This window comes from Canis lupus, chromosome 19 (genome assembly GCF_003254725.2).
Source record: "Canis lupus dingo isolate Sandy chromosome 19, ASM325472v2, whole genome shotgun sequence".
Taxonomy (NCBI): Eukaryota; Metazoa; Chordata; class Mammalia; order Carnivora; family Canidae; genus Canis; species Canis lupus.
In genome coordinates this window covers 33215305-33238726 of record NC_064261.1, presented here as the reverse complement: position 1 = coordinate 33238726, position 23422 = coordinate 33215305, and the positions used below count along the sequence as shown (strand labels likewise).

Here is a 23422-nt window from a genome sequence, read left to right as displayed (position 1 = left end):
TGTGGCAGAATACAGAATCAATGCCCAGAAATCAGTGGCATTTCTATACACTAACAATGAGACTGAAGAAAGAGAAATTAAGCAGTCAATCCCATTTACAATTGCACCGAAAAGCATAAGATGCCTAGGAATAAACCTAACCAAAGAGATAAAGTATCTATACCCTAAAAACTACAGAATACTTCTGAATGAAATGAAGGAAGACACAAAGAGATGGAAAAATATTCCATACTTATAGGTTGCAAGAATTAATATTGTGAAATGTCAATGCTACCCAGGGCAATTTACACATGTAATGCAATCCCTATCAAAATACCATGGACTTTCTTCAGAGAGTTGGTACAAATTATTTTAAGATTTGTGTGGAATCAGAAAAGACCCTGAATAGCCAGGGGAATATTGAAAAAGAAAAGCATAGCTGGGGGCATCACAATGCCGATTTCAGGTTGTACTACAAAGCTGTGGTCATCAAGACAGTGTGGTACTGGCACAAAAACAGACACATAGGTCAATGGAACAGAATAGAGAACCCAGAAATGGACCCTCAACTCTATGATCAACTAATACTCAACAAAGCAGGAAAGACTATCCACTGGAAAAAGGACAGTGTCTTCAATAAATGGTGCTGGGAAAATTGGACAGCCACGTGCAGAAGAATGAAACTAGACCTTCTCTTACACCATACACAAAGATAAATTCAAAATGGATAAAAGATCTAAATGTGAGACAAGATTCCATCAAAATCCTAGAGGAGAACACAGGCAATACCTTTTTTGAACTTGGCCACAGTAACTTCTTGCAAGATACATCTATGAAGGCAAGGGAAACAAAGGCAAAAATGAAATATTGGGACTTCATGAAGATAAAAAGTTTCTGCACAGCAAAAGAAAACAGTCAACAAAACTAAAAGACAACCTACAGAATGGGAGAAGATATTTGCAAATGACCTATCAGATAAAGGGCTGATCAAGGGCTAGTATCCAAGATCTATAAAGAACTTATCAAACTCAACAGCAAAGAAACAAACAATCCAATCATGAAATGGGCAAAAGACATTAACAGATATTTCACCAAAGAAGACATAGACATGGCCAAAAAGCACATGAGAAAATGCTCCGCATCACTTGCCATCAGGGAAATACAAATCAAAACCACAATGAGATACTGCCTCACACCAGTGAGAATGGGGAAAATTAACAAGGCAGGAAACAACCAATGTTGGAGAGGATGTGGAGAAAGGGGAATCCTCTTGCACTGTTGGTGGGAATGTGAACTGGTGTAGGCACTCTGGAAACAGTGTGGAAGTTCCTCAAAGAGTTAAAAATAGATCTTCCCTACAACCCAGCAATTGCACTGCTGGGGATTTACCCCAAAGATACAGATGCAGTGAAACGCCAGGACACCTGCACCCCGATGCTTATAGCAGCAATGTCCATAATAGCCAAACTGTAGAAGGAGGCTCGGTGTCCAGTGACAGATGAATGGATAAAGAAAATATGGTCTATGTATACAATGGAATATTCCTCAGCCATTAGAAATGGCAAATACCCACCATTTGCTTCAACGTGGATGGAACTGGAGGGTATTATGCTGAGTGAAGTCAGTCGGAGGACAAACATTATATGGTCTCATTCATTCGGGGAATATAAAAAATAGTGAAAGGGGAAAGGAGAGAAAATGAGTGGGAAATATCAGTGAGGGTGACGGAACATGAGAGACTCCTAACTGGGAAATGAACAAGGAGTAGTGGAAAGGGAGGTGGGCAGGGGGATGAGGTGACTGGGTGACGGGCACTGAGGGGGGCACTTGACAGGATGAGCACTGGGTGTTATGCTATATGTTGGCAAATCGAACTCCAATAAAAAAATATACAAAGAATGCAAAGTCCATGAGAACACAGCAAAAAAAAAAAAAAAAAAAGAAAAAATGAAAACGACAACAATTCTTAAAAAAAAAAAAAAATGGCTACAAGGTCTCCATTTTCTTCTAGATTCCAGATGGCTATGCCCATTGTCAGGGCAGCCTGGTACCAAAGCATGATTTGTACAGATTTTGGAGGAGCTCTGTGCTGCCCTTATTTAAAGTAAAAAGACACATGGACCATGTCTGAAGAATAAGATGAGCTTTGATATTTGTGACCTCTTGCAAATACAGTAAATGCAATATCTACTTCCCCAAAAGCCAGAAGCTGTGAAAATAGAAACTTTGACTCAATGCCAAGTTGCCCATCCCAAGACCATGGCTTTTACCACATATTGATCAGCTCTACTGAGCCTCTCTGTTTCTCTCTGAGCATTTCTTATGTGCCTTCCTTTGTGTTGAAGGAATGAGTTATTGATCAAATTGTGCCCACGAGTGGCCATATTCTGTGGCAGTATGCTACAGCGTCTCATCAGTTACCTGGCAGTTATTAACCTTGAGACCAAAATGAGTAATATGGTCATTGTGACTGTAGGGGAGACAGCTTTCTCACCAGTCACAGGTTCTTTTAGATGCCTTAATTTTCACATGTGTTTGACAGTCCAAACCTAGTCTAGCTGACTATTAAAACACAGGATTTTATTTTTAACTGGCATTAAATAGTTCAGTGTCCCTGTGAATCTCCTAAGAGGCTACCATGAAGATCCTGACTTCGGGGTCTCAGGTAGGTCAATATTTGGCATTTCCAACAAGCCCCCATCACTGAGTAGCAAAGCTAGAAACTGTCTCCCAGGTACTTACTGGAAAGTGATCTCTAACACATAGCTATTCAATCACTTTTGTGGATCTAGAGAAATGAATGAGCAAATCAGAATGAAGAGAACACAAAAGTACATCTACTTCCAGCTCCAAAGATGATTCTTCTGAAAATGTTGGTAACTCTCCTTCCAAATGTTTTCCTCCTAAACTCATGTTTACCTTTCTCTTTGAAATAATGGGGTCTGATTCCATGTATGTGTTTTATAATTGTTATTTCTTCATCTAACCAGGTAACTCAACCATCTGTCCATGCTAACAGACATACTTCCAGAATGCTATTCTTCATAAGTACAGGGCGCTTATTTAAATGAGCAAGGACTTTTTTCTTTGCCCTATCTCTCATTCTTGGGTATTTACATTGCTTCATTGTTTTTGTTTTGGCTTTTTAACTTAATAGCAACAAAAGCCAATAATACCCCTATATATTTGTGTAGGTACACGCTCTTAACTGATTTACTTTTTATTTTTTTTTTAAGATTATTTATTTATTTATTCATGAGAGACACAAAGAGAGGCAGAGACTTAGGCAGAGGGAGAAGCAGGCTCTCTGTGGGGAGCCTGATACAGGACTCGATCCCAGGACCCCGGGATCACACCCTGAGCCAAAGGCAGACGCTCAACCACTGAGCCACCCAGGAACCCCTACTTTTTACTTTTAATAAATGACATAACATGGTAAAAAAATTCTTCTTGTAAAACCTTTAAGGCAGATAAAGGGAATTCCCTTTGGTTCCCAGCTGAATCATCTTTCTCTCCCTAGAGTCCTGTTTGGCGTTTTTGCTTCAAGATTTTTTCATGTTGACACATAGTTGTATAGAGTAAATGGCTCTAGGACTTATTTTTATATGAATAGGAACATCCTATATGCCTCTTAAAAATATGTTTCATAGAAATTATTTCCCAGAAGACATACTTGGTCAGAGGTTTGGAGCAGCCTTTGTTTTTCTTTACCTGTCATAACTGCTCATAGTCTTTTGTTTATCTCTCTTCAGATTGACAGGTAGGCAAATAGTACTCAGTGGTACTTTAATATTAATTGTAATTCTATAAATATACATACGTATATTTTTCTCTTAACACTTCTAAAACAGTAGTTCTATCTTGAAAGTTCTCTTTTTTCACATCTTTCCCACAAACCATGCCCCCTCTACCACCCTTCAGGAATGACCACATTTAAGAATTTGTATGCATTTAGACTATTTCCTATGCATATACTCATACATGTAAGCAGAATATAGACTGCTCTGTTTGTTGTGTCTGTGCGTGCCTTCTTTAAATAATTGATATAATCTACAAATTAGTTTTTTAAATGAACACTATTTCTTAGAGAACAATTGATATTAATATGGCCCCTAACCACTGGATGACATTGGCAACTCCCTCCTCCCACACAGCTGTGACAGCCATACCTATCTCCATACATTGCCAAATGTCTCCTGGGGAGCAAAATTGCCCCTGGACTGGAACCAATGATATAAATATACTTCATCCCCTTTTTCTACTGCATTACATTCCAAATCATTTAGCATTTTATTCTGTTGCACTGTTGTAATAAGAACCCTTGCACAAGAGAACAGTTCTCTTGACAGATAATATGACACAAGGAAACGAATGCAGTTTCTAGAGCCAGACTACTTGGGTTCAAATCTTAGATTACAAATTTATGAAAAGAGGATACTAATAGAAATTAATGAGGACTAAAAAAATTTAAACATGCAAAGCACTTAGAACAGTGGAAGCAAGTTCTCAATAAATGATACATATTTTTACATACCTCACATGCATGTGTGCAAATGTTTCTAAAGGGTATAGACTAAGCAAAAACATAGCCAGGGGTATAAAAGATACATGTTTTTAACCTGAAGAAATGTTGCTAAATCTCCCAAAGAAGTATACCAATTTATACCATGAGAAATAGTATATTACGGAGTTAGTTCCTCATGCACTCACTAGCCTTTTATATCTTACTCAAATAATTATTTAATCTGGTGGAGGATAAATCTATTTCATTTTAATTATAAATTGCATATTCCTAATTAGTAGTGAGTTTGAGCAATGTTTCATATATTTATTAGGCATTTTTTCCCTTTTTTGTAAACTACCTCCTAATATCTTTTGCCGTTTTTCTATTTTTTTCATTTATCTTTTTCTTATTGGTATGTAGTAACTCTTCAACTGTTTTGCTTAGTAACCCTCTGCTACATGCGATGCAAATTTTTTGCCAATTCGACATTTGGTTTTTAACTTCGTTTATGGTGATTATTGGGATTACAGATATTTTAAATTTCAATGCAACCAAATTGATTTATCCTTTCAACCTGACTTTTGTTTTTTGGGATCATTTTTGAAAGAAGGCAGGTTAAGAAAAAATTACCAAATGATTAGAGATTATGTAATTTTACCAGTCCTGACAAAATTAGAAGCCAAAAGTAACATGAGAAGACGATAAAAGAAGACACATTAGTATCATGAAGGAAGCAAGATAATATTGATCAATCACCAACAAGCACTAGGGTTTTCATACATATTATGTCAATTTTACTGACAACTGACTGACACTTCAGGAGGAGACAGCAATCTAAAATAAAGATGCCATCAGTGTAGGTTCATAGTTTTCAGGGACTTTCAATGTCAGAGTCAGGTATAGTAATAAGTCCTGCCAAATCCTTTGAAACTGAGTTTGGCAATAAACTCTGACTTATATTACTTATATTCAAATATTCTATTTGAGTATGAAATTCCTTGAAGTATATTACATTAGATGTGACTGAAAGAAACATTGGTGCTTATGTTATTTTATAAATGGAATATTTCAAACAAATTTTCATCTCTATGAATTTAAATTCCTGAATCCTAGTGACATGACATTAAAGTTTTTGTACCTAGGGTGCCTGGGTGGATCAGTTGGGCAAGTGTCCTATTCTTGATCTCAGCTCAGGTCTTGATCTCAGGGTTGTGAGTTCGAGCCCTGCACTGGGCTCCACACTAAGTGTAGAGCTTACTTAAAAAAATAAAAAATTAAAAAAAAAAAGAGGTTTTTGTATCCACTTTACCCTACTTGGCTGTCGTGAATACCACCTCCCTTTCTCAATCTAGAATTAAGGATGGTTAGGAAAGCAAAAAGAATGGAAGAAAGTGCTTTAGACTCTGTGAGCAAAATAATGAGTTGCACTTAGGGTAACTGCTGGTCAGTCTTACCCTTTCAACTTTTTAACATCTCACCGTAAAGCTGAGTCTAAAAGGAAACTTCTCTTCAACTCATCAGATAGGGGCAAGACCTGTTTGTATTTGCCACCTCTCTCAACCCTACATTCACTGAGGGAAAAACTTTTGGTTTGTACCACCAGACTTGAGTCAGGTTAGAGGCAGAAAGGAAGAAGAAATGGGACACTGTTGAAGAGGGTTGGGGAGAGGAATATCGAGAGACTGTGAAAAAAGGAAAGAAATCACAGAGGAGGCCTCCTTTATGCCTCTCTGAGGTGGGCTCAGTATGGATGAATAGGAGACAGAAGGAGGAACTAATGGGCTGTTTCCACAATTCCCAGGATTTGGTGCACGACAGTCTAATGATAAGACCCTTCTAGTGATAGACTTCCTGCCTAGCTTGGGTTGTAATATCTTATAAAATACTTCCAGATATAATGAGGTATCCACGGAGACTGCAGGAGAAATAGCTGAATGCATAAGCAACGCCGTAAGAAGTCTGATGGGAGGCACAGCCTGCAGTAAATGAAGTGAAGCAATATCCTTACCACACAGCAGGTATGTTCCAGAAAAGTCCTTCATTCCAAGTCTGCATCTGGCCTGGTCTCTAGAACTGACAGGAGGGCACAGGTCTTAGGGAAGGACAACCAACTGATGGAGGCAGCAAACCAACTCTTTGAGCAGTATTAAACTGCATGCATTAGGAACAACTCTGCAATTGAGAAAATATTTGAATTTCAGATAAATGACCTCTAAAAGAAAAAAAGACAGAAAAAGGATGACATCAAAAGAAGATGTATGTGACTTTTATGCAACTCCTGTATTCCTGTAAAGCTGGATGTAAATTAGATACATTTTTTTATTTATGAGAGATAACGCACACATGTACACAAGCAGTGGGGGAGAAGGAGAGGGAAAAGAGACTCCCCATTGAGCAGGGAGCTAGACCCAGGGCTCAATCCCAGGACCCTGGGATCATGACCTGAGCCAAAGACAGACACATAACCAACAAAGCTACCCAGGCACCCCCAAATATATTTTAAAAAGATGAAAGGATGTTTGCTGATTTTTTTATTATTTTTAATCTTTTCAAATATTTTATTTATTTATTCATGAAAGACACAGAGAGAGAGAGAGGCAGAGACACAGGCAGAGGGAGAAGCAGGCTCCATGCAGCGAGCCTGATGTGGGACTCGATTCCGGGTTTCCAGGATCACGCCCTGGACTGAAGGCAGTGCTAAACCGCTGAGCCACCCGGGCTGCCTTGTTTGCTGATTTTTTAATGTAAACTTTTTATCGACATATGCATGCTCAGAAAAATATACAAATTACTAGTTTTTGCCTTGATGAATCTCTCAAACTAAGCATGATCATGTAAGTGGAACCCAGTCATGGCCAGTTTCAGTTTCAGGAAGACAGCCTCCCACATTTTCTGCTCACTACCCATCTACCCAAGGAAAACCCACCACTATCCCAACATCTAACAGCCAGAGACCAGTTTTCCTGTTTCAAATGTGATAGAAAAATGGAAGCATAGAATATATACTCTTTGTTGTCTGGCTGTGTCACTCAAATGAATGTGAAATTCATCCATATTATGTATAGTTGTAGATTGTTCATTCTCTTTATGGTATAGTACTTTACCATAGGAAAACATCACAATCCCACTCTTCCAATATCTATTCCATTCTTACATTATATCCCTTCTGCTACTGATGGGAATTTGAGTAGTTTTCAGGTAGAGACTGTTAAGAATGATGTTGCAATGAACATACTTGCACAAATCTTTTTGTGGGCCTCAGGGTGCACTTTACTAGGTACTTGCCTAGAATTAAAATTTATAGATTATGTATATGAAATACACATACACATATGCATACACTCAGTTTTATTAGATACTGCCTTACTGTTTTTCAAAAATGCCAAATTTTAGATGGAAGTATTTCCAGAGGAATTTTCATTCATTTCCCTCACTTTAGTTTTTTTTTTAATTTAAAATAAGATATAAAAATTGTTTAATTTAAAATAAGATATAAAACCAAGATCTTATACAAATAAGGCCTTTTGGGGGAGGCAGTCATGATACTGTTCTATATCTGCTCTGTGGTGGTAGTTGTATGACTATAGATTCATGGAGGTTGTGGAAATGTATAACAACTGTGATTTTTTTATGTACTACAAGTCTATTGATTACCTAGTTGAGGGACATTTGGCTATTTCTAGTTTTTGGCAATCATAGTAGTTTTATGCCGCTGTAAACCTTCATATCAGGTACTAGTGTGGACACAGGCTCTATTGCTGTAGGTTAAACACGGATAATAGGATGTCTGGGTCATAGAGGACACATGTGTGTCACTTTATAAGTAACTGAAAAACGCTTTTCACAGTGGCTTTTCCATTTTGTATTCTCATCAGCAGTGCATAAGATTCCTATTATTAAGTATGCTGCCACCAGTTGGCATTATTGGGCTTTGCTTTCTTTGTTTTTGCTAAGAGGTGTGTAGTGACAGCTCCTTGTGGTTTTAATTTGCATTTCCCTAGTGACTAATGATATTGGCATCTTTTCATGTGTTTATTTCCTGTCCAAATACCTTCTTTGATGAAGTGTCTGCTCCAACCTTTGGTCCATTTTTTATTGGGTTATTTGTTTTCTTGTCATTGAGTTTTGAGAGTTCTTTATCAGATGTATGATTTGCAGATATTTTCTTCCAGTCTGTGACTTGCCTTCCAATTCTTTTCACAGATGTCTTTTGCAAACTAAAAACATTTCATTTTGAGGAAGTCATATTTATCAGTTTCTCACCTTTGGATTATACTCTTGATGTTTCCCTCTAAGAACTCTATCTAGCCTAAGGTGACAAAGATTTTTCTCTTACCTTTTATTTTTTTTAAATGGTATAGTATTAGATCTTACACTTAATTGTACAATTCACTTTGAATTAATTTTTACATGCAGTGTAAGTGATAGGCTAAGATTCTTTTTTTTATATATGGATGTCCAATCATTCCAGTACAGTTATTTTTTTTTTGGGGGGGGGGGATCAACTATCCTTTCTCCATTGAATCTCCTTTGCACTATTGTCAAAAATCAATTGGTCATATTTCTGCATGCCTGTTTCTAGACTCTATTATGTTGCATTTATCTATCCATATATTCTTTCTCCAATACAACATTGTCTTGATTATTACAGCTTTATTGTTACATCTTAAAATCAGGTAATGTAAACCATCCAACTTTATTCTTCTTTTTCCAAATCATCTTGGCTATACTAGGCTCTTTCCCTTTTCCAATAAATTTTAAAACCAGCTTATTGATATCTACAAAAAATTCTAACAGTATTTTAATTGCACTGGACCTGTAGATCAATTTGTGAGAAATGAAATCTTCAATCTTGCATCTTCCAATCCATGAACACAATATATCTCTCTGTTGACTTATGTCTTAACTGATGACTTTCATCAGTCTTTTGTAATTTTCAGGATAGAGATCTTGCACAGATTTCATTAGACTTATCCCTAAGTGTTTTATTTTCTTTTGTGATATCTTAAATGGCACTTTTTAAGGGGTTTTCCAGATGATTTTATTAATTCATTGACTTGTCCAGTTTGGAATATACTTCCGAGGTTACTTTGTTTAGTTCTCCTTTAGATGTTTGAATCACAGGTGTGCCTTGACCTGTTGGAACATTCTCAAAGATCAGAACTGGAAAACACTGGGATATTTTTTTAACAGAGCTATTCCATGTAGTCTTTACCCAGTTTCCCTCAATAATTACATCTTACATAATTATAGTACAATATCCCAAACCAGGAAACTGACATGGCACCATATGTGTTTATAGTTATCTGTCGTTTTATAGTAGGTAGATTCATGTAACCACCACTGCAATCAAGAGACAGAATTATTGCATCACCACAAAGAATCACCTTGTGCTACTCCTTTGTAGTCATGCACATCCTCTTCCCTCTCAATATCCCTAATCCCTGGCAACCACCAATTTTCTCCACATTTATAATTTTACTATTTTGAAATGTAATATAAATAGAATCACATAGTATGTGACCTTGTTATATTAGCTTTTTAAAATCAGCATAACATTCTTAAGAGCCATCCAGGTTGTTACTTTTATCATTAGTTCATTTCTTCTCATTGCTGACTAGAATCCCATGGTATGGATACAACACTGTTTATTTAACCACTAACGGATTCAGAGATATTTTGATTATTTCCAGTTCTTGGCTATTAAAAATTAGTAATATAAAAGTAATTGTATACAGGTAGTTGTGTGGATATAAGTTTTCATTACTCCAGCATAAATGTTCAGGAATGTGATTCCTGGGTCATATGTTAAGTGTATGCCTAGTCTTGTAAGAAACTGACAAACTAAACGGTTATGCCATTTTACATTCTGCCAGCAATATATGAGAGATTCTATTTTTCCATATCCTTGCCAGTATTTGGTATTGTCACTATTTTTAAAATTGTAGATGACATGAAATATTAGTTTCAAGTGTAGAACATAGTGAATCAACATTTATATAATTATGAAATGACCATGATAATCCCACTTATCATCTTTCACCATATGTTATTATAAGCTATTTATTATATTCCCTATGCTGTACTTTATGTTCCCATGATTAATTTATTGTACAACTGGAAAATTGTACCTCTTAACCCCCTTCACCTATTTTGCCTACCCTCCTCTCTCTCCCCTCTGGCAACCACCAGTTTGTTCTCTGTATTTATGTGTTTTAGTTTTATTTGTTCATTGCTTTGTCATTTAGATTCCATGTATAAGTGAAGTTGCATGGTTTCTGTCTTTTTCTGTCTTACTTTTTCACTTAGCATAATAGCCCTCTAGGTCCATCCATGTTGCCACAAATGGCCAGATATCATTCTTTTTGTGGCTGAATAATATTCCATTCTTATATTTTGTATATATATGTGTGTGTATATATATATATATATAAATTGAACATTCTGTATATTTTATATGTAAGAATGGAATTAGAGAGATAGATAGATGATATAGATAGATATAGATGATAGATATAGAGATAGATGATATAGATAGATATAGAAATATAGATATAGATAGATATAGATAGATATAGATATAGATATAGATAGATATAGATAGATCGCCCACATCTGTTTTATCTATTCATCTATCAATAGACACTTAGGTTGCTTCCATATTTTGGCTTTTGTAACTAATGCTCTGATGGATGTAGGGTGCATATATCTTTTCAAATTAGTTTTCATTTACTTTGGATAAATATCCAGAAATGAAATTGTTGGATATAATGGTATTTCAATTTCAAATTTTTTGAGGAAGCTCCATAATGTTTTCTAGAGTGACTGCACCAATTCACATTCCCACCAACAGCGCGTATGAGTTCCATTTCTCCACATCTTTTCCAACACTTGTTATGTCTTGGCTCTTGATAATAGCCATTCCAACAGATGTGAAATGACATCTCATTTTGTTTGGTTTGCATTTCTCTGATGATTAATGATGTTGAGCACCTTCTCATGTTCTTGTTGGCCATCTGTATGTCTTTGGAAAAGTGTCTATTTAGGTTCTCTGCATGCTTTTTAAACAGATTGTTTATCTTTTTAGTGTTGAGTTGTATGAGTTCTTTATGTATTTTGGATATTAACCCTTTATCAGATATATTACTTGCAAATATCTTCTCCCATTCCATAGGTTAACTTTTTGTTTTGTTGATGGTTTCTTCCTCTCCGCAGAACCTTTTTAGTGATTGTTTTATTTGTTTATTTTTGCTTTTGTTGCCCTAGCCTGAGGAGACAGGCCCCCCAAATGGTGCTAATTCTAATGTCCAAGTGTTTACTGCCTGGTTTCTTTTAGGAGCCCTCTGGTTTCAGGTTTTACTTTTTTTTTTTTTCATACTTTACTTACTTATCTGAGAGAGAGAGAAAGAGAAAGAGTGCACCAATGGTGGGTAGAGACAGCGGGAGAAGCAGATGCCTCCTCATTGAAGAGGAAGCCCAAGCAGGGCTCAATACCAGGACCTGAGCCCAAGGCAGTTGCTTAACCAACTGAGCAACCCAAACATCCCTCAGATCTTACACTTAGATCTTTAATCCATTTTGAGGTTATTTTCTTGGTTTGGTTTGGTTTGGTTTGGTTTGGTTTGGTTTGGTTTTTACAGTGTGAGAAAGTGGTCTAGTTTCATTCTTTTGCATGTGGACTTCTAGTTTTCCCAATACTTACATGGTACATTTTTATTTTACTTTTGATTTTTCAATTATTCATTGTTATTTTATAGAATTCCAATTGGTTGTTGTATATTTTCTGTATATACTACAGTTTTGCTAAAGTTATTTATTCATTACAGCAAAAGAATGTACAAAGAGAGGGTAAAGGGGCCAAAGTTTGGGGAGGGATCTCAGTTGGAACCAGAGTAAAAAGACCAGCCCTGAGAGACGCAGAAAAGGAATGGAAATGTAAAAGGAATAATCAGGAGAAAGTAGTATGTTTAATACTCTTTAATTCAAGCAGCCTTAAATCAAACTCTTGAAAAACTCAAACCTACTGCCCAGTGCATTACTCAATTATGCATTTATTTCCCTTCAATTTTACTTAATATCTTTATTTTAGCTCCTCTACTCATTGCCTTCCCTTCAAAATTCTTGGGTTTCTTTTGAAGTCAAGGGACAAGCCCTAAACAATGACTCATCAAGCAATCATATCTTATCTCTAAACCTGACCCACCTCTAACATGTTTCCTATAATTTTTGTGGTATTGGAACAAGTCAGGGTTCTTTTATTTAATAAACATTTATTCATCATTTATTGTGTACAAGCCACGATATCCAAGACTGTGGCCATGGGATATACAGAGCAGGGATGACATTCAAAATATTTAACAATTTGTACAACATCAGACCTATCTGAAAGAACAAAGCTATAGCCTAGACTGTACCCTGGAGGCTCTGCTGTTTGAGATACCAACTTTTCAGTTATTTGATTGAGGGGACATAAGGTGTCCTGGGGGAAGGAGTGAGAAATCTGTGGCATGGGCATTCTCTGTGAAAGGAATGGAACAGTGACTATTTACCAAATGTCTTAGGCATGTTTCAATATTGTGAGAAATTTTGTGTCTCAATCCCCAGGGGTCCCAAGAATGAGAGAGTTTATTACACTTGCTCATCATGGAGGCAATATACAAACTAATGATCACAATATCATGTGGAATATAATGAGTTCCTCAAGAAGGCACAGGGGAAGTTTTATGGAAATTTGGGAAGTGAAGATCTTTTCTTTTGGAGAGAAGGATAAGGATATGAAAAATTACAAAAAACAAGACAGTGTAGTTATGAGTTCTATGTCCTTTACTCTAGAGAAGACAATCTAGGCAGTGGGGAGTACAGTGTCTCATAAGCAGTGGCACACTCTTCCCAAGATATTTGGGGCAAGAGTGAGTTTTATCGAGTCTTAGAAGCAGCAATGTGGAGACAGAGCATGACTGACTGGGGATGTGAATCTGACCTTATTTAGAAAGATTAAGAAACAAGGCACTAAGAGTTGGCTTAGGGTTTGGGGATTGGCTGACTGGCTATTCCATGATTCTGGTCATGTAAAGCATTTATAGGAATGTGAAAGTTATGTTTGCTGACATGGCACCCTAGGCAGGAGCAACTCCATGTTTTGCCTAGAAATTTATGTCAACAGATATTTAAGGTGAGTCCCAAAGACAAGTGTATTTAGATGTTAAAGCAGAAGCAGTGAAGGTGAAGCGTGCAAATAAAGCAAAGGCAGGGAGGTAAAATTGTATTCTGTTTGCCAGTAACAGGGAGGGTCAGAAAAAGAATAGTGAGATAGGATGGCAGCTAAAACAATACGGACCAAATTGTGGGAACACAGGTTGATTCTCTTGACATTACAATATATGACAGGATTTTTGAGCTGAAAAGGGATTTAGATATCTTACAAGCCAATCTTTCAACCCTTTTGTTGTACAGAAGAAGAAACTGAGACCTCAGGGCTGAAGGAAAGAGCCCAAGGTTACACAGTGCTGTACAGTTTGTTGGTATCAGAGGCACAGGATTCTCTCTTCAGAGCTTTCTTCCCCCGTCTCATTGCCTCCCTCTTCTCAAGATTTTTAAAATGCAGAATAGGTGCTCTTAGGTGGCTCAGTCCTTAAGCATCTGATTCTTGATCTCAGCTCTGGTCTTAATCTCAGGGTCATGAGTTCAAGTCCAGCATTGGGCTCCACGTGGGGCATGAAGCCTACGTGAAAAAGAGAGAAGAAGAAAGAAAGAAAGAAGAAAGAAAGAAGAAAGAAAGAAAGAAAGAAAGAAAGAAAGAAAGAAAGAAAAGAAAGAAAGAAAGAAAGAAAGAAAGAAAGAAAGAAAGAAAGAGAGGGAGAAAAAATAAAGGAAGGAAGGAAGATCTGTAAGCCGTGACTGCTGATGGAGATCTTTAGATTCCTCTCCAGCCCCTGCCCGCCGTCCCACCCAGAGGGCTGGTATCCTGCCTTACTATCTAAGCATTACATTCAACTAGATTAAGATTACATTCTTCAAGTCCCTGCTTCCTCTTCAAATGTTTAAAAAAAGAGGGAAAAGTATAAGTGGATGCTCTGGTCTCTGCCCCTCTCAGCCAGCTGAGTAAGAATCAGCTCTTTTCTTTCTATGAGGCAACAATAGCACAGCTCAGCTGCCTGTTGAAAGACTCTGATGCAAAATGCATTACATAAGCTCTCTCCTCTCTCCTCATCTTGTCAGACACAGAGCTATCTTCTTGAAGGATTTTCTCTTTTTCCCTTGCTCTCACTCATACATTAGACTTGCTTATTATTAAGCTGCTTTCTCTTCTAAGATATTATTGGGATTAATTTTATTCCCATGCCTTTCATCTCTTCTCTCAATCAAGAAGAAAACAGATAAAAAGGCTGCTCTTAGAACAAATAAGAAAGCTCACAATTTTGAATCCACCCACTGTTCTGTCTCTTCCTGAAGATTTTGTGCTTCATGGGCAGTAATCATATTCCAAGACCCAAGACCAGAATTGAAAGTGTTGCCCAAACTTTCTCTAATATAGATTTATGACTCTGTCTTGCTAACCATTAACTCTTCTGAGCACAAACTTTTCACATATTTATCAACCTTCACAACATCATTTTACTTCTAAAATATTATCTCATATTAGTAGTTTGAATTGTAGTTATACTGCAATATTTTGAGTAGTTGACATGGGCATTTATTACTTCCCATGACTACACAGTAGACCTACTAAGTGCTACACATGCATCAACAGTTAGAGACCACAATCAATCCTCTGAGGTACAGTTAGTGACCATAGGTAGACATCTCTATTTTCCTCATATACAGACAAGGAAAGTGAAACCTAGAGATATTTAATTATTTACCCAAGGTCTTCCCACTAATAACTGGTAGAACCAGAACTTGACTCCAGACAGCTTGGGTCTCAAACTTTTATACATGACCACAATATTATTCAGCCTTGTTCCAGGTTGTATTTTACCCAGCCCTATCTCAAGTAATTAATTGCATTCGAGTTGCTCTAAAGATTCATTCTATAAATTTAAGCAAATCAACCTGGTGATTTCAAAGTAAGGTACCCTCTTTATTTTAAAAAGGCAAAGACAAACAACAGTGAAAAACTATGACCAGAATAATACACTGATACATTTTTGTTAGTAAATATGATCATAAGAAAACAGTACTTAATTTTTCAGGAGATCAGTTTTCTGGAGAGTTCAGCAAACTAAGACCTCATCTCAAGCAAAAGTGGCACTGAGAAGCTCTTTGCTGTAACAAATACCATATTCACACTTCTTTGCAATTTAAAGAAACAAACTAGGGACAAAAGTCCTTACTAAATCATTATCAACTTTTATTTATCATATAGTGGTTACATCTGGCTATATGGCATTTTTTAACAGTATTAAAAATATTGAATTAAAAACTGTAGAGGAGAATATACAAAAAGCAGATACATAGGGGAAAATGATAAGATAAAGTATGATGATGATAGGTAAAGTATGATTGTGAGAGAGAAAATCTAAATCAAAGGAAATGGCAGATATAATGCCCTACAGCAATCAGCTGAAAATCCCAATGGCCACTGAAGACATCCTATGTCACCTCAAAAGGACAGCACATGACTTCAATAACAGAATTCAAATCATTCCCAAGAGGGTTAAATATAATTTTCAGCATCTTCATTAATTTGACTTGAGAAAATAAAATGCCTATTATTTTATTTATTTTAAAATTTACCTTTGTCTTAATTTCTTCAGCATTATTTATCTCACCTTTCATGGCTTCCAATTTACCTTCACATTTTCCATGAGTTTATTATTTTTTCTATATTATTCTTGAACCCTTCTCCATCATATTCCAACTGCCTGTGTTATCTAGGAAAATTATCCCTAGGCTCCAGGATCTGTGTCATGCTCCTGGGCCCCTGCCTTCCTCCTACTTCTTGGCCCTTGCCTTCCTTCTACTTCTTTGCCATTCACAGTTTTATTTCCTTTCTAGTCTCATTGAGGAAGAATTTGTAGTTTCACTTGTCCTTTTTCCATTTGCATGATTTTGGAAAGAAGAAATGGGAAAGCTGTACTTCTTGTCATTATCTTCAAGTTGCAAGAGGCACTAATGATTTTCCAAAGACTTGACACTGAAAGCATTCACATAGAAACTTGAACATTTTTTAACTGCCTTCTTTTTAATCTGCCCAATTTGATTTGTTCTTTTTTTTCTTTCCCCAACCTATTAATTGTTTTCCTCTAAGTGAAATTTCTATTCATGCCATTGAATTCCTGCTTGTGATTATCTCAAACAGAGTTGGGCTTTTTTTTTTTTCTAAATAAACCATCCATATAGCATGTTCTATGTACAAAGTCTTTTTAACTAGGTTTTATTTTAATCACCCTGCAAAATGGTTGGATCAGTTTACATCTATCTCCCTGGGTTCTTCATGCACAAATCTTTCCATTTTTTTTTTATCCCATTTCACCATTATTTGCCTGTCACTCCATTTCTGCTATGCATCTTCTTTCACTTCCCAAATGGATCTTCATCGACATCTGCTCTGGGGTCAACTGTGTGGAACTGTAATTTCCCCAAGCCTCACCACCCTCTGGGTACATATGTGGGAATGCTAATATTAATACCTAATTTTTCTGGCTCATTTCCCCAAATTGCTGATGTATGAACCCCAGCTCCCTGAAAATTCCCTCTTAAGAATGTTTAGAATCTCCAGAGGCATGTGTGACATATGCTGCCCTTTCTTGAATTCTGTGCCACTCCGCTGGCCACAGCCACTTCCTCCCGTGCTCTGCTGGCTCTGTTTTTCTCTGTCACTGCTGTTTATGGGGTAGCAATTTCCTGAAAATGGCTACTGTCGCTTCATTGGCCACGGCAGGCACTGTCACTACATCATGTTCCTCCTCTGGGTGCCAAATCTCTTGCTGACCCCTGAGCTCAGCATTTCTCGGCTGCTGGAACCTCTGAACACCCAAAGGTCAAATCTGCTCTGTGGTGTGTGGCAGAGTGACAGAGAAAGACTTCCTACTCTGTGTTCTGGATTCAGGTAAAGTGACTCAATAAAGGGCTGCTCATTTGCTAGGGCTGCCATAACAAAGTACGCCAGACTGGGTGGCTTCAACAACAGAAATTCACTTTCTCATGGTTTTGGAGACTCAAAGTCCAAGATCAAAGTGTCAGCAGGATTAGTTTCTCTAGGCCTCTCTGTGGCTTGCAGATGGCCATCTTCTCACTGTGTCCTCACATGGTCTTCCCTTTGCATATGTCCCTGGTGTCTCTCTCCATGTCCAAATGTCCTCTTCTATAAGATACCAATTAGACTGGATTAGAGCCCACCTAGAAGCCTCATCTAACCTAATCATCTCTTTAAGAGGTCCTGCTTCCAAATATAGTTACGTCTGAAGGTTCTGGGGTTAGAGTTTCAACATATAAACCTTAGGGGAACCTAATTTAGTTTATAACAATAGCCATGCAATTCAGATCATAGAGAAAGTATTCTTTCACTTTCAATTTCACTGAGAATTCCTCTACACCTCTGAGAGCTAGGCCTGTGTTACTCCTGTGTTGGCAGTAGCTTCTTTCTCCCAGAGACCTCACAGACCCCATGCCGAAAGTTGCACCTGGTGCCATGTGAGTTCAGCACACACACCAGAATGCCCAACAGTGAAGACTATCCGGACTTAAAATGAATCACTGCTAAACATGTTACTGAGCTGAAGTTTAGCATGCTGTTGAAAACTGGGCTCTGCAGGCAGATCTGATGAGTGCATCATCCTAACTGCCTAACTCCTTAGCTGTGTGACCTTGGGCAATGTGCTTAACTTCTCTGTGCCTTGTCCCCTTATCTCCAACATGGATTTCACAACAACTGAACACACCTCAAAGGACTGTTGTAGGATTAAATTTGTTACGAAATGAAGAAAGTGTTTAGGACAAGACAGACTATATAGAAAATGTTCAGTAAATTCTAGCTCTTATTTCTGTCATTGTAGTACCATGGGAGGTGGGGAGTGAGGACAGACTTCCCTGCAGTATCTCTATAATAAGTGCTCAGTAAGCATCTGTGGAACAAATTATTTGTAGGACATTTATTTTCCACATTTTAATGTTCATTTAGTTCTCCTAGAAGTTATTTCATTTAATCCACAAAAAAGGTAATACTGTCCATCCTATTTTATAGATGAGAAGAGTGATGACCAGAGATTTCACCAATATGACAGAAGTGTCACACAACTGATGTGCAGAGTAGCTAAGGTTTGAAACTCTTCCCTCCACAGCCCTCTCTCCTCATCTCATTACTTGCCTTGTAAATGATACTGTCAATGCCAAACTCCCCATCCTGCCCACATCCCACTCCAAACCAAAAGCAAACCATCTGCATCTCCTGTGAGTAAACATGTTCTTATCTGGTTATCTTTCACTGTGTCATTTAATTCTGTGTGTTCAGCCATGATTTGGAAAGTGACAGAGGCTAGTTTGGCTGGAACACCTTAAACAAATCTGTGAGCAAACAAATGCAGAGGAAATTCTCCCAGTGTGGATAGAAGGATCCAGTCATCCCTCAGGTCAGAGAAGGCAGGACACCACACTGTGTGCCAGAACCATCACATTATTCCAGGTGTTAGTGCATATTTTCTGGAAATAGGCAGATAGTAAATATTATTGGATTTACAGGCCATACCCCAATCTCTGACCACTCAGAGACCACTCAGCTCTGCTATTATAGCACAAAAGCAGCCATAGACCAATACATAAATAAAAGAGCATGACAGGAATGTTATTTAAAATGTATTACTAATTAATTAATTAATTAATTAATTAATTTTAGGGGCAGTGGGTGACTCAGTTGGTTAAGTGCCAACTCTTGATTTCAGGTCATGATCTCAGCATCCTGGGATAGAGCCCCATCTTGGGCTTCACCTTCAGCAAGGAGTCTGCTTGAGGATTCTCTCTCTCCCTGTCTCTTTGCCCCTACCAGCCCCCGCCATGCATGCACGTGTGTGCTCTCTCTCTCATACACATAAATAAATAAATCTTTAATAAATAAATAAATAATAAAATATATTTTAAAATTTTATTTACAAATGTTATTCAAGTTTTCCATATCTTTGTTGTAAGCACTTTATTTGTACTAACAAATTTAATCCTCAGAACAACCTTTTGAGGTATGTACTATTATTATCAAATCTATGTTGTATATAAGGGATCTCCGGCACAGAGAAGTTAAGTGTATTGCCCAAGGTCACACAGCTAAGAAGTTAGGCAGAATTAAAATGATGTACCCTATTGCCAATCCCTCCTTTACAGGTGTTCTGAGTTTAATCACCACAATCCTACAAATTTAATGTGTTCTTTTCTCATTTGAAGGTGTGGAAATGGACTCAGTATGAACAGAATCCAGGGCCAACAAGCTTGGAAGGATAGAAAGTGTGAGAACATTGTCCTGGGATGGTTTATTTTGCTTCAACATACCTCATGCCTGGGATTTCTATGTTCTGTTCCCTCTTCACACCAGCTTGCATATTTGCATAGTTATTTCTATTACATTCATATCCCTTTGAGAGACAGCATGAATCTGTCACTGTCATGTTGCTTCAGAGTAGCTAATGGCCATGATATTATTATTTACTGTTAGACTCACAAGCTCAGAACTTAAAAATCTGTTTGTATTTTTTTAGCTACTACAGATATAGATCCAGAGAATATGGTGATTTTCCTTTTCACTTTTTAATTACTAGTTAAGAACATCAGATTTAGGGGGACAGTCCTTGTGTGGTTTTCCATAAAATAAAGATAATGATGCCACTAACTTGCTTTGCAGGATTGTCATGAGGAGTATATATATATTAAAAAAAAAAAAGATGCCGGTCAAACACTTAATATTGTGTTTGGAACACAGAAAATGCTCACTAAATGTTGCAATTATTACTTATTTGTCTTTCTTTTCCATCTTTTTCATGTTCTCTCTCATTCCCAGTACTAGGCTAGTACTCACCATTCTCACTTTGGGAAGTTAATTCAGCCCATGGTTTCTCATCTTGGACGGTATTGACACTTGGGGCCAGATAATTCTTTCTTTGCGGGACCTGTTCCTGTACATTTTTGGATACTTAGCAGCAACACTGACCTCTCCCCACTAGATAAGAGTAGCATCCCCTCAGTTGTGACACCAAATATGTCTTTAGACATGTGAAATTTCTCCTAGGTGACAGAAGTGCCCCCACTTTACAACGGAGACAATTCAGCACCCAGTGAGTTCCTCTCTCCAGTCTCTGTTCCTTCCCAACCAGGCAGGCAGAGATTGGCTACCTGAGCTCTACTCCAATGCCATCTGACTACAGCAGGAAAGAGAAACCAACCCAGGCCAACCCAGTCAAATTCTACCCCATGAGAATATGAAATTAAAAGGAAATCCAGCCAATGTGCTTCAACAAGACTCTTGAATGAAGGGGAAGAATACTCAGGAAGGATGGGACAGTGTCTCCAACTTACTTCTGCTCCTGAAACAGAGAAATCCAGTGTGCAGAAACACTATGATGATCACACACACAGAGAAGAGAGATGCAATAGAGCCCCATGTTGAGCGTCTGGTCATTTCCACTTTTAGGTTTCAGGCTTTGGAGATACCTGATGATCTTTCTGTCCTGGGTTTGGTGAACTATTCCAGAGTCTTTCTAATACATTCTGAACCTGATTCTCTTTCTTTTTGCCTTAAACTCGATTGTGTAGCTTTTTTTCTTCTTTCCAACAAAAAGAGTCTTAACTAAGACACTGTTGAGAAGGTTATGGGGGTTATAGAGGGATGGTAAATAGCATGCCATTCCCTCCCTCTTGTGCAGTCAGGTCCAGTCAGGAAAAAGAAACATTTTAGCAATTTCAAACAGAGAGATTTCATACAACAAATAGGTTACAAAGGTGATGGGAGAAATGAAAACCTCAGGGCATGATGAAAGTACCCAGAGATCAATAATACTGAGAAACCACTTCCCTGCAGTTCACTAAATGAACGATCTCAATTCTTTGCCCTCTCTGCATCCACAGACTTGCTACAGCCTCATTTTTTGGTTTGGGATTGGCTTTCTTTGCCCAAGGATACATGGGTGGAAGTTAAAGTTTTCCAGTGCTGTACCTAGATCTTTAGTGGCCTTATAAGACTTCCAAATTCAGATCTGACATGTAAAGATCTTGAAAGTAATTATTCCTATTTTACAATGAAAAGCTGAACAAACTGTTATTTTTCTTAAATGAATCATAAAACTTTCAGGCCTTTCAGAGAACCACAGTTTATTTGGATCAGAAGCTACTAGAACTATAAACTGATAGGGACACTTAAATTGTCACTGTGAAGAGTTGCTGGAGGCTGAGGTGGACTAGCTGGAGAATGAGTAACTCCTAGGAGGCTATGGTTTTAGGAGGCCTGTATATTTTTGTGGGGTTTACCTCCTAAAACCGCACCAGGTTCTCATGATGAAGATCTGAGAAAGACCTCTTCATGGCTCAGGCAGTTGGAAAGGAATAATAATCATTGTGAAGTATGCCCAGAGCACTTCTCCATAGAAAGAGCCTATTCTCCAAGGTAAAGGACTTTGCTAGAGTGCTATCCCCACTAGAGGAAGGATATCTCTCATCTTCTATTCCTTTCCAGCCTTCCTGTCTCATCTAAGTGTAAAGGAAAGGTGGATTATCAACAGGGGTCAAGGAAACAGACTGAGAATACTGCAACCAAGAAAAGGAAAAGGAATAAGTGGGACTAAAGTAATATGACTATAAAAATCACTTGTGAAAGTCACGGCTCCAATGATTGGAACTTAATAGGAATATTATCAATGTCCTCCCTCCTCCACCTATTACAATGCCAAGAGGGCTCCAGTATAACAGAGTGAATTATAGTTGACAAAGATGCAATACACAGAATGTCTCCAAGGGAAGCTGAAAATCAAAAGGAAAGACAAAATCAGGCTCACTGGAGGGACTTAAAGCCACTTATATCTAGAACAAGTGTTAAATCCAACACAACTCTTAGTGATATTAATATAAATCTTCACACCAAAGATTCACCCATTCCCTAATATCTGATACAACATGTCTGGCTTTCAAGAAAAAAAAAAAGAGACAAGGCATGCCATAAGACAAGGAAAGTAAAACAGTTTGATGATTCAAAGCCATCATCAGAAACAAATTGAAATACGATGTAGATATTGGAATTATCAGACAGAAAACTTTACATAGCTTAATATGATAAATATGCCATGAGCTCTAATGGAAAAAGAGACAGGGTACAAGAACAGAATACAAGCAGAGAGATGGGAACTCAAAGAAAGAATCAAAAGGAAATATCAGAAGTCAAAAACGCTGTAACAAAAAAAGGAAAATAGCTTCAATGGGTTCATCAATAACTCAATATATTCAAGGGAAGAATCAATGAGCTTGGAGACAGGTTATGTGAAATTACCAAACAGAAATACATAGAGAAAAATACTCGGGCACTTCAGACTTGAACTGCCAAAACCAATGACGGAAAAAATTTGGGGGAAAAAAAGTAAAAATAATGGAAAATGATAAGAAATATAGCATAGTTCTCATCAGAAACCATGAAGAGTAGGGAGTGAAATATCTAGAGTTGAAGGAAGAAAAAAAATTACCAACCAAAAATTTTATATCCAGCAAAATTATCCTTTGCACGTGAAGGAGAAATAAAAATTTTTTCAAACAGGAGTGCCTGGGTTGCTCAACCACTTAAGCATCCAACTCTTGATTTCAGCTCAGGTCGTGGTCTCAAGATCCTGGGATCAAGCCCTGAGTTGGGCTCTGTGCTCAGTAAGGAGTCTGTTTCTCCCTCTGCCACTCCTCCTGCTTGCGATCTCTCTCTCTCAAATAAATAAATAAAATCTTTAAGAAAAGACAACTTTCTTAAACAAAAAGAAATGAGGGAAT

General features: G+C 37.5%; 1 long non-coding RNA gene across 4 annotated transcripts in view; it reads left to right on the top strand.

The window, feature by feature from the left end:
• Positions 1–23422, top strand: part of LOC112649876 (uncharacterized) — a 74778-nt gene that overhangs the window by 4860 nt on the left and 46496 nt on the right. For all 4 annotated transcript variants that reach the window (XR_004806999.2, XR_003129758.3, XR_003129761.3 and 1 more), the window contains exons 2-3: positions 6376–6501; positions 18669–18742. This is a non-coding gene — a long non-coding RNA (uncharacterized LOC112649876). The remainder of the gene's footprint in view (positions 1–6375; positions 6502–18668; positions 18743–23422) is intronic.